Raw genomic sequence first — 8,625 nt, forward strand, 5'->3', positions numbered from 1 at the left:
CAGAGCAAGACTCCGTCTAAAAAAGAAAGAAGGAAGCCAACCTTAAATGGTTAGCAGCAGATCTTAGGGTAGTTTTCAAAAAAAAAAAAAAAAAGATGTTTTAAGAAAGAGAACTTATTTTGATGATAGTTCCTAAGAAGGAAGGTTTTCTTGTCATTTTTTTTTTTTTTTTTTTAATATAAAGACAAGGTCTCGCTATGTGGCTCTAGCTTCTCTCAAACTCCTCAGCTCAAGTGATCCGCCCACCTTGGCCTCCCAAAGTGCCATGATTACAGGCGTGACCCACAGGGCATAACTCAAAAGAAAGTTTTTATCAACATGGGTAAATGCACCTCCCTTACTTACTGCAGCCCTAAGTCCAGACCTCACCCCCTCTCTCTAGGCTGTGAAGCTTCATGGAGGTATCGATATCCTAGTCTCCAATGCTGCTGTCAACCCTTTCTTTGGAAGCCTAATGGATATGACCGAGGAGGTGTGGGACAAGGTGAGAGGGGATTAAATCAACAGGGGGCGGGCCTCAGAACATATTCAGTACAAACTCCGTCTGCTTTTAGAATGTGTTTGTCAAGGGCAGTGTAAATGTGAGGACTCTTTGCCATGTGCCACACATGTGGAGCACACCTGGTAAAGGGCGGGAGGGGGTTTCTATCCCTGCCCTTCTTATTCATTTCTGCTACTCCTAGTTCTGACTGCTCATATTTGCTCTTCACTCTCTGTAGTCTGCTCCCCTCCCCAGGCTTCTTCCCCAGTATGCTCTTCTACGTGGCTGATTTCCAACAGAGACATAGCAGCTAATATGCCAACAACTACAACACTTAAATTTACACACCCACCTGTCCCCTTTTCAGCTGACAAAAAGTAATCTTTTTTATTAGTTGGGAAATATTAAATGCTGCTAGTTATTTAAAATACTGATTCTGGTGAATGACCAGTTGCCCCTTTATAATATACATCCTTTAAAAAAATAAAATAAAAACCCGTATTATTTTCTTCTTAGCTGCAATGTCAAGAAAATCTGAGATCCGGATGTCTAAATTCAAGTGGTAGAACATTGGATTTTATGTGAAAATGTATAATTACATTATATTTGTAATATATTTCACACATATTTAATTACAAAGTTTTAATTGAAATATTTGTTTTTGTTTATTAAGGTTAATATTCCCACATGATTTGGAAATGCTAATTTTTTATGATTTCCCATGGTTTTGCTTTTTACTCTGATGTTGTATTAGTCTGTTCTGTGTTGCTATAAAGGAATACCTGAGCTGGGCAATTTATAAAGAAAAGAAGTTTGTTTGGGCTTACAATACTGCAGACTGTACAAGAAGCATGGTGCCAGTATCTGCTTCTGATGAGGCCTCAGGAAGCTTACAATCATGGCAGAAGGAAAAAGGGAGCAGGGTGTCACATGGCAAGAGAGGAAGCAAGAGAGAGAAACCAGTCTCTTTTAAACAACTAGTCCTGGAATGAACTAATAGAGTGAGAACTCACTCGTTGCCACAGGGAGGACACCAAGCCATTCATAAGGGATCCACCCCCGTGACCCAAACACCTCACAACAGGTCCCACCTTGAACATTGGTGATCACATTTCAACATGCGACTTAGAGGGCACAAACATACCAACTATATCAGATGTCATCAAAAATTTCTCCACACTAAAGTATCAGGTTGTGAAAATACTACGGTTTATTTACTAGTGTTTCATACACATAAAGACCAAAGTGCTAAAATGTTCTTCAGTGAGCTAGTTTTTGATTCTAGTTTGAGCTAGTTTGAGCGAAGCCTGGGCAACACAGCGAGACCTTTTCTCTATATTAAAAACAACAACAACAACAATGACAACAAAACCTTCCTTCTTAGGAACTATCATCAAAATGACTTCTCTTTATAAATCATCTTTTCTTCAAAACTACCCAAAGATTTGCTGCTAACCATAAAAGGTTGGCTTCTTTCTTTCTTTTTTTAGACAGTCTTGCCCTGTCTTTTTTCCATCTTTCTTTTTTTTCTTTTTTTCTTTTTTTTTTTTCTTTTTTCTTTTTTCCTCGCTGTGTCACTGAGGCTGGAATGCTGTGGTGCGATCTCAGCTCACTGCAACCTATGCTTCCCAGGTTCAAGTGATTCTTGTGCCTCAGCCTCTGAAGTACCCAGGACTACAGGCATGTGCCACCACACCCCGCTAATTTTTTGTATTTTTAATAGAGATGGGGTTTCACTGTGTTGCCCAGGCTGGTCTCAAATTCCTGACCTCAACAGATCCCCCCACCTCAGCCTCCCAAAGTATTGGGATTACAGGCATGAGCCACCACACCCAGCCAGATTCTTATACTCTTTAAAATAGAGGAACATCATTCATGAACAGTCTGAACAGAGACCATATGAAAATCAGTTTTGAACTAAGTACAGGCACACCTCGGAAATATTGTGGGTCTGGTTCCAGGCCACTGCACAATAAATTCAATATTATAATAAAGCAAGTCACATGAATTTTTTGGTTTCCCAGTGCATATAAAAGTTATGTTTACACTATAATGGTCATGTAATGGTAGTCTATTAAATGAGCAATAGTATTATATCTTAAAATATATATATGTATCTTAATTTTAAAATAGTTTATTGCTAAAAAATGCTAACAATCATCTGAGACTTTAGAAGCTGTAATCTTTTTGCTGGTGGAGGGTCTTGCCTCAACATTGATGGTGGCTGACTTAGGGTGGTGTTGCTGAAGGCTGGGGTGGCTGTGGCAATTTCTTCAAATAAGCCAGCAGTGAAGTTTCCCACATCAGTTGATTCTTCCTTTCACAAAAAGATTTCTCTGTAGCATGTAATGCTGTTTCATAAGCGTTTACCCACAGTAAAACTTCTTTCAAAATTGGAGTCAATCCTATCAAACTCTGCCACTGCTTAGTCACCTAAGTTCACGTAATACTCTAAATCCCATGTTGTGATTTCAACAATGTTCGTGGCATCTTCACCAGAAATAGATTCCATCCCAAGAAAACCACTTTCTTTGCTTATCCATAAGAAGCTAAATTCCACAGCTATTTCATATATTTTGTCATGAGATTGCAGCAATGCAGTCCCATCTTCAGGCTCCACTTCTAGTTCTCTTGCTATTTCCACCACATCTGGCAGTTCCTTCCTCTGATGCAGTCTTGAACCCTTCATCGCCATCCATGAGGGTTGGAATCAACTTTTTCCAGACTTATTAATGTAGATATTTTGACCTCCCCATGAATCACAAATATTCTCTTAATGGCATCTAGAATGGTGAATCCTTTTCAGGAGGTTTTCAGTTAATCTCTTACGTGGGAGATCCATCAGAGGAATCACTATTCATGGTAGTTACAGCCTTACAAAATGTATTTCTTAAATAATAAGTCTTGCAAGTCAGAAGTACCCCTGATCCATGGACTACAGAAGGATGTTGTGGCCAGCAGGCATGAAAACAATATTAATCTCCCTTGTACATCTCCATCATAGTTTTTGACGGACCAGTTGCATTGTCAATGGGCAGTAATAGTTTGAAAGGAATATTTGGAGCAGTAGCTATCAACAGTGAGCTTTTGGAATAGCTCAGTTAACCATGCTATAAACAAATGTACTCTTATTCAGGCTTTGTTTTCCATTTATAGAGTATAAGCAGAGTAGATTTAGCATAAATCTTGAGAGCCATAGGAATTTTCTAGAACGGGTAAATGAAAACTGGCTTCAACTTAAAAGTCACTGGCTGCATTAGACCTTCAACAAGAGAATAAGCCTGTCCTTTGAAGTTTTGAAGCCAGGCTATGCTGACTTCTCCTCTCAGCTTTTATTAAAGTTCTTACAGGCACCTTCTTCCACTAGAAGGTTGTTTCATCTACAGGAAAATCTGTTGTTTGGTGTAGCCACTTTCATCACTGATCTTAGCTTGGATCTTCTTCTGATACTTTTGCTACAGCTTCTATCAGCACTTGCTGCTTCACCTTGCACTTTTTCTGAGATCGGGTCTCGGGCTTGTCACCCAGGGTTGGAGTGCAGGGCCGACCAGCTCACTGCAAGCTCCAGCCTCTCCCTGGTTCACGCACGATCTCCTGCCTCAGCCTCCCGGTAGTTGGGATTACAGGCTGCTCACGCACCCGCCTGCCAGTTTTTGTATTTTTAGTAGAGATCAATTTCACCCGGGTTCTCCGCCCCAGGATGGTCTCATCTCCTGACCTTGTGATCCGGCCTCCGTCTCGCCTCCCAAAGTGCTGGGATTACAGGCTGGAGCCACTGCTGCCTGCCCACCTTTGCACTTTTTATGCCATGAGATGGCTTTAAACCATGAAACCAACCTCCTTGCTAGCTTCCAACTTTTCTTCTGGTTTCCTCACTTCAGCCTTCAAAGAATTAAAAGTTAGGCTTTTTCTGATTAGGCTTTTAGCTATGGGAATGTTGTGGCTAATCTGATTCTATCCAGAATATCAGAATTTTCTCTAGTTAACGATAAAGTTGTTTTATTTCTTACTTATGTGTGTTCACAGAAGTAGCACTTTTAATTTCCTTCAAGAATTTTTCCTTTGCACTCACAATTTAATAACTGGTGCACATGGCTCAGCTTTCAGCCTGCCTCAGCTTTCAACATGCCTTCCCACTAAGCTCACTATTTTTAGCCTTGATTTAAAGTGCAAGATGTGTGACTTTCTTTTCACTTGAAAACTTAGAGCTAATATATGGTTACAGAATATTCACTGCTAATATAAATGTGTTCTAGGGAATTGAGTTCACAGACAGGGAGAGAGATAAGAGAAGGGCAAAGCAGCCAGAACGTGCTAAATATTTATCGATTAATTGTCAATTTTCTTTTGGGTGTGGTTGTGGTACCCCAAAAACAATTATAATAAAAACATGAAAGATCGATCACACCACCGCAATGGATATAATAATAATGAAAAAGTCTGAAATATTCCAAGAATTACCGGAATGGACTTAGAGACAAAAAGTGGAGTACATGCCATTAGAAAATGGTTTTAATTAGCACAAGGTTGCCACGAACTTCAATTTGTAAAAACCAATAATAATAACATCTGCAAAGCATAATAAAATGAGATGTGTCTAAAATCTTTTCTTTATATCTTTTAAAACTATCACAGTACATCAAATGCAAAAGATAATGGTTGATCCTTGATTGAGTTTCCGACTTCAAAACACAACACATTTGGGGACAAATATATGTCTATATATTGATAGCATTATCATCATTATTATACTTTTGGCTTTTATAATGATTATGGTTGTGTAAAGAACATCGCGACTCTGAAATGTATGATAAGCATTTAGGATAGAGCATTGTAATATTCAAGAACTGAGTTTACTTATTTTATTTTACTCGATGATTATTTTTGTGATGGAGTTCACACTATTCCCTTAGGTTGGAGTGCAGTGGTGCTATCTCAGCTCACTGCAACCTCCACCTCCTCATGCTCAAGCTATTCTGCCACCTCATCCTCCTGAGAAGTTGGGACATAGGCACATGCCACCACATCCTGCCAATTTTTAGATGTATATAGATGGAGGGAGCTGAGGCATGAGGCTGAGTGAGCCAGCTCCATTTTGGAAACTTACATCTAAAGTAGTGGATTCACTGATATCATAGGCGTAGGATTACAGGTGCAATGGCTTTCTCACCACCACTCAGCCCTGAAAGTTTTTGAATTTACATTTTATTTTTAATTTTTGTTCTAGTAATTTTTCTTTACTTTATTATATAAAAATCTTTCAGAAAACTTGCAACTGAGTTTCAGTGTCTATTTTAAAAACTGTACAGATCTACAGAGAGGACAAAGGGGGACAAAATGTGAACAATTGGTGAATTCCATGGCGACTTCCAGATATTCATTGTATTTCTATTACCAATTTTTCTGTAAGACTGGAATATTTTAATATAAGTTAGTTGTCATAGAAATACACAAACAGGGGCTCTCTCACATTTGTTTTTAGGATTATGGATGGGATTCTGATTGTGCCTGTCCTCAGCTTCCCCAGAAGGTGCCTCCTCATGATCCCATCTTTCTAATCAGGTCTAGCCAGGCAGTCCATCCTAGAGGGCCAAGAGACCCCACTCCTTCCAAGCACAGAAGCCAGAGAAGTGCTAGAACAACCCCAGGAATCCAAGGTCAGGCCACATTTTCCCCTGAGAACCATGGCACACTCTCGGCAAGTCCAGGAGGCTGACAATTGGCAGCTCACTTTGGAAGAAACGAAAACGCAGCTCAAATTCAAAGGAGCTCCTGGAGGATTTAGGCCCCTCTGGGCCACATCATACTTGGCTGCTGGTTTGTCAAACAAGACACCAGGTTCCACTTTTTCTCTCACCTGAACCTAATGTATCAATATTCAGCTGAGAAGCTGGTGAGAGCTACTTCTCCCCTGGAACTCTCAGTTTCTTCATGTGCAAGATGGTAGGATCATCCTAAGATCTTCTCATTAGCTCTGGACAAACATCCAGGAAACCCAATCTCACTCCTCATTACCATGCTCTCCAGCAGTTTTTCACTCATGCTGTTTCCTTCTTTCTCTTGGCTTCAGACTCTGGACATTAATGAAGGCCCCAGCCCTGATGACAAAGGCAGGGAAAAGCAGAATGGAGAAACGAGGGTGTTAGAGTGAGGGAGAGCCTGGTGAGATGGGACTCCTGCCATCGGCTGAGTGTGGGCAGTGGTCCATAAGGCCGGAAGACCGCCAGCTCTCTTCTTTTTCCCAGAGGCGGCTCACTGGTGATCGTGGCCTCCATAGCAGCCTTCAGTCCATCTCCTGTAAGGAACTCCTTTTGACTGCCCCTTCCATCCCATCCTGTACATCTTTCCACCCCACCCAGCTACCCAAAGAAGTTTGTGTCCCTTTTAGAATCACACCAACAAGTCTCTGCCCACAAAATAGATGTCGCCTTGCCTCTACCACAAATCAAAATTAAGGAGTATAGCCACAAGACAGTTTCCTAACTGTGCCCCTCCATTACAGGAGATCCCTACTGAGCACTGCCCTTTATGTCTAGTTATTAGAACCAAGAGTGACCTGGAAATTATGAGTCTAACCCATTGTTTTCTATTTCCAGGGCTTCCTTCCTTACAATGTCAGTAAAACAGCTTTGCTGGGCCTCACTAAGACCCTGGCCATAGAACTGGCCCCTAAGGAACATGGGGTGAACTGCCTAGCACCTGGACTTATCAAGACCAGCTTCAGGGATGGTGAGGAAGGAGAGCTCTGCATCCCACTGGAACCCCTTGAAAGGCATCCATCTTCTTGGACAGGAAAGCCCAGTACCTGATTCCTGAACTCTCAACCACTCCGTTCTCCTTCCCTGGGTTTTTCCATATTGCCTCTCTGTACCAGCTGCCCTATCCAAGCCAGACTCCTATCACACCTTTCCTAAGGCATAGGGTAGAGACTGAGGTATTCAGACTCTACTCACACTGTTTCCTCTCTCCTTACATGGATGAGAATTGGAGAGATGCAGCAAAATGCATCACTAGAACCTGAAACAAATGAAACACATGACGGCAGTGGGGAGAGCTGGAAGCTAGAAAAAGAAATAGGAAGTGAAAGAGGGAAGTCTCTCCATACTTACTCTTTGCCATATGGATGGGCAGTTTCTTCCCTTTCTGTTCCTCACTTTCCTCTTCTTAAAGAGATTTCCCTTCTTCCTGCAGCTCTGGATGGACAAGGAAAAAGAAGAAAGAATGAAAGAAACCCTGCAGATAAGAAGGTAAAACTGTCATGGGATCAAGGGCCTTAAGAGGCATGAAGATGGAAAGGTCTGGTCCCTAGCAGCCCACAGCCCGCTGTCTCAGTCCCACAGATAACACAGGCAGGCTCTCCTCTGCCTCACAGACCACAAATTCATAAACACTATCACTGCAGTGGCCTAAGCAAGAAGTCAGCTTCCCTTTCAAAAGGTAAACCCAGAGACATCAGGGTTTCAGCAGTGCAGAGCTCTGGGAGAAGCCCTGAGTCCTCTCTCCATCTAGAGAATTGCCTCCACCTCTGAGCATCCATGGAGACCAGGGACCAAAACCAAAACCATGCATTTTTAGTTCCTTTGAATAATGACACCTGTTTACAAACTCAGGTTGATGATCTACAATCCAAATGAAAAGAATGAAGAGCTTTACTAAGCCCCAAACTCCCCTTGCCTAAGGACTTACTTTCTTCCCCAGTGAGCTGAGTGAACTGTTCAAGCACCTTTGTTGGGCTCACTTTCCTCTCAGTTCCCTGCCTCTATCTTCTGGCTTCAGGGCACTATCTACTTCCTCCATCTTGTCCCTCAAGGACAAATGCCAGCGCTGCCTAACTCTGTACCGGTCCAGACATCCCAAATTTTCCCAAAGCCATTCTGATGTCAGGCATCAGCTACAGGCCTGGTTTATAAGTCACGGGATTGTCATCCTAGAGCTCCGATGAATGATCTAGCCCATGTAGCTCAATCTTGGATTCACATTAGAATCACCTGTGGAGCTTTTTAAACTGCAGGTGCTCAGGCCCCGCCCACTCCCAGAGATTCTTTTTTAATTGGTCCAAGGTAGGACTTGACCATCTGGGCTTTTGTTTTCTTTGTCTTTTCTTTTTTTGTTTAAGCCTCTCAAATGATTGCAAGGTACAGCTA

The 8,625-nt window shown here is 41.8% G+C and overlaps 1 pseudogene; it reads left to right on the forward strand.

Moving 5' to 3' along the window:
• Window positions 1–382: 382 nt before the first annotated feature.
• LOC101012020 lies at window positions 383–8,423 on the forward strand (annotated as a pseudogene).
• Window positions 8,424–8,625: the final 202 nt, after the last annotated feature.

This window comes from Papio anubis, unplaced genomic scaffold, assembly GCF_008728515.1.
Source record: "Papio anubis isolate 15944 unplaced genomic scaffold, Panubis1.0 scaffold1843, whole genome shotgun sequence".
NCBI classification, from domain to species: domain Eukaryota; kingdom Metazoa; phylum Chordata; class Mammalia; order Primates; family Cercopithecidae; genus Papio; species Papio anubis.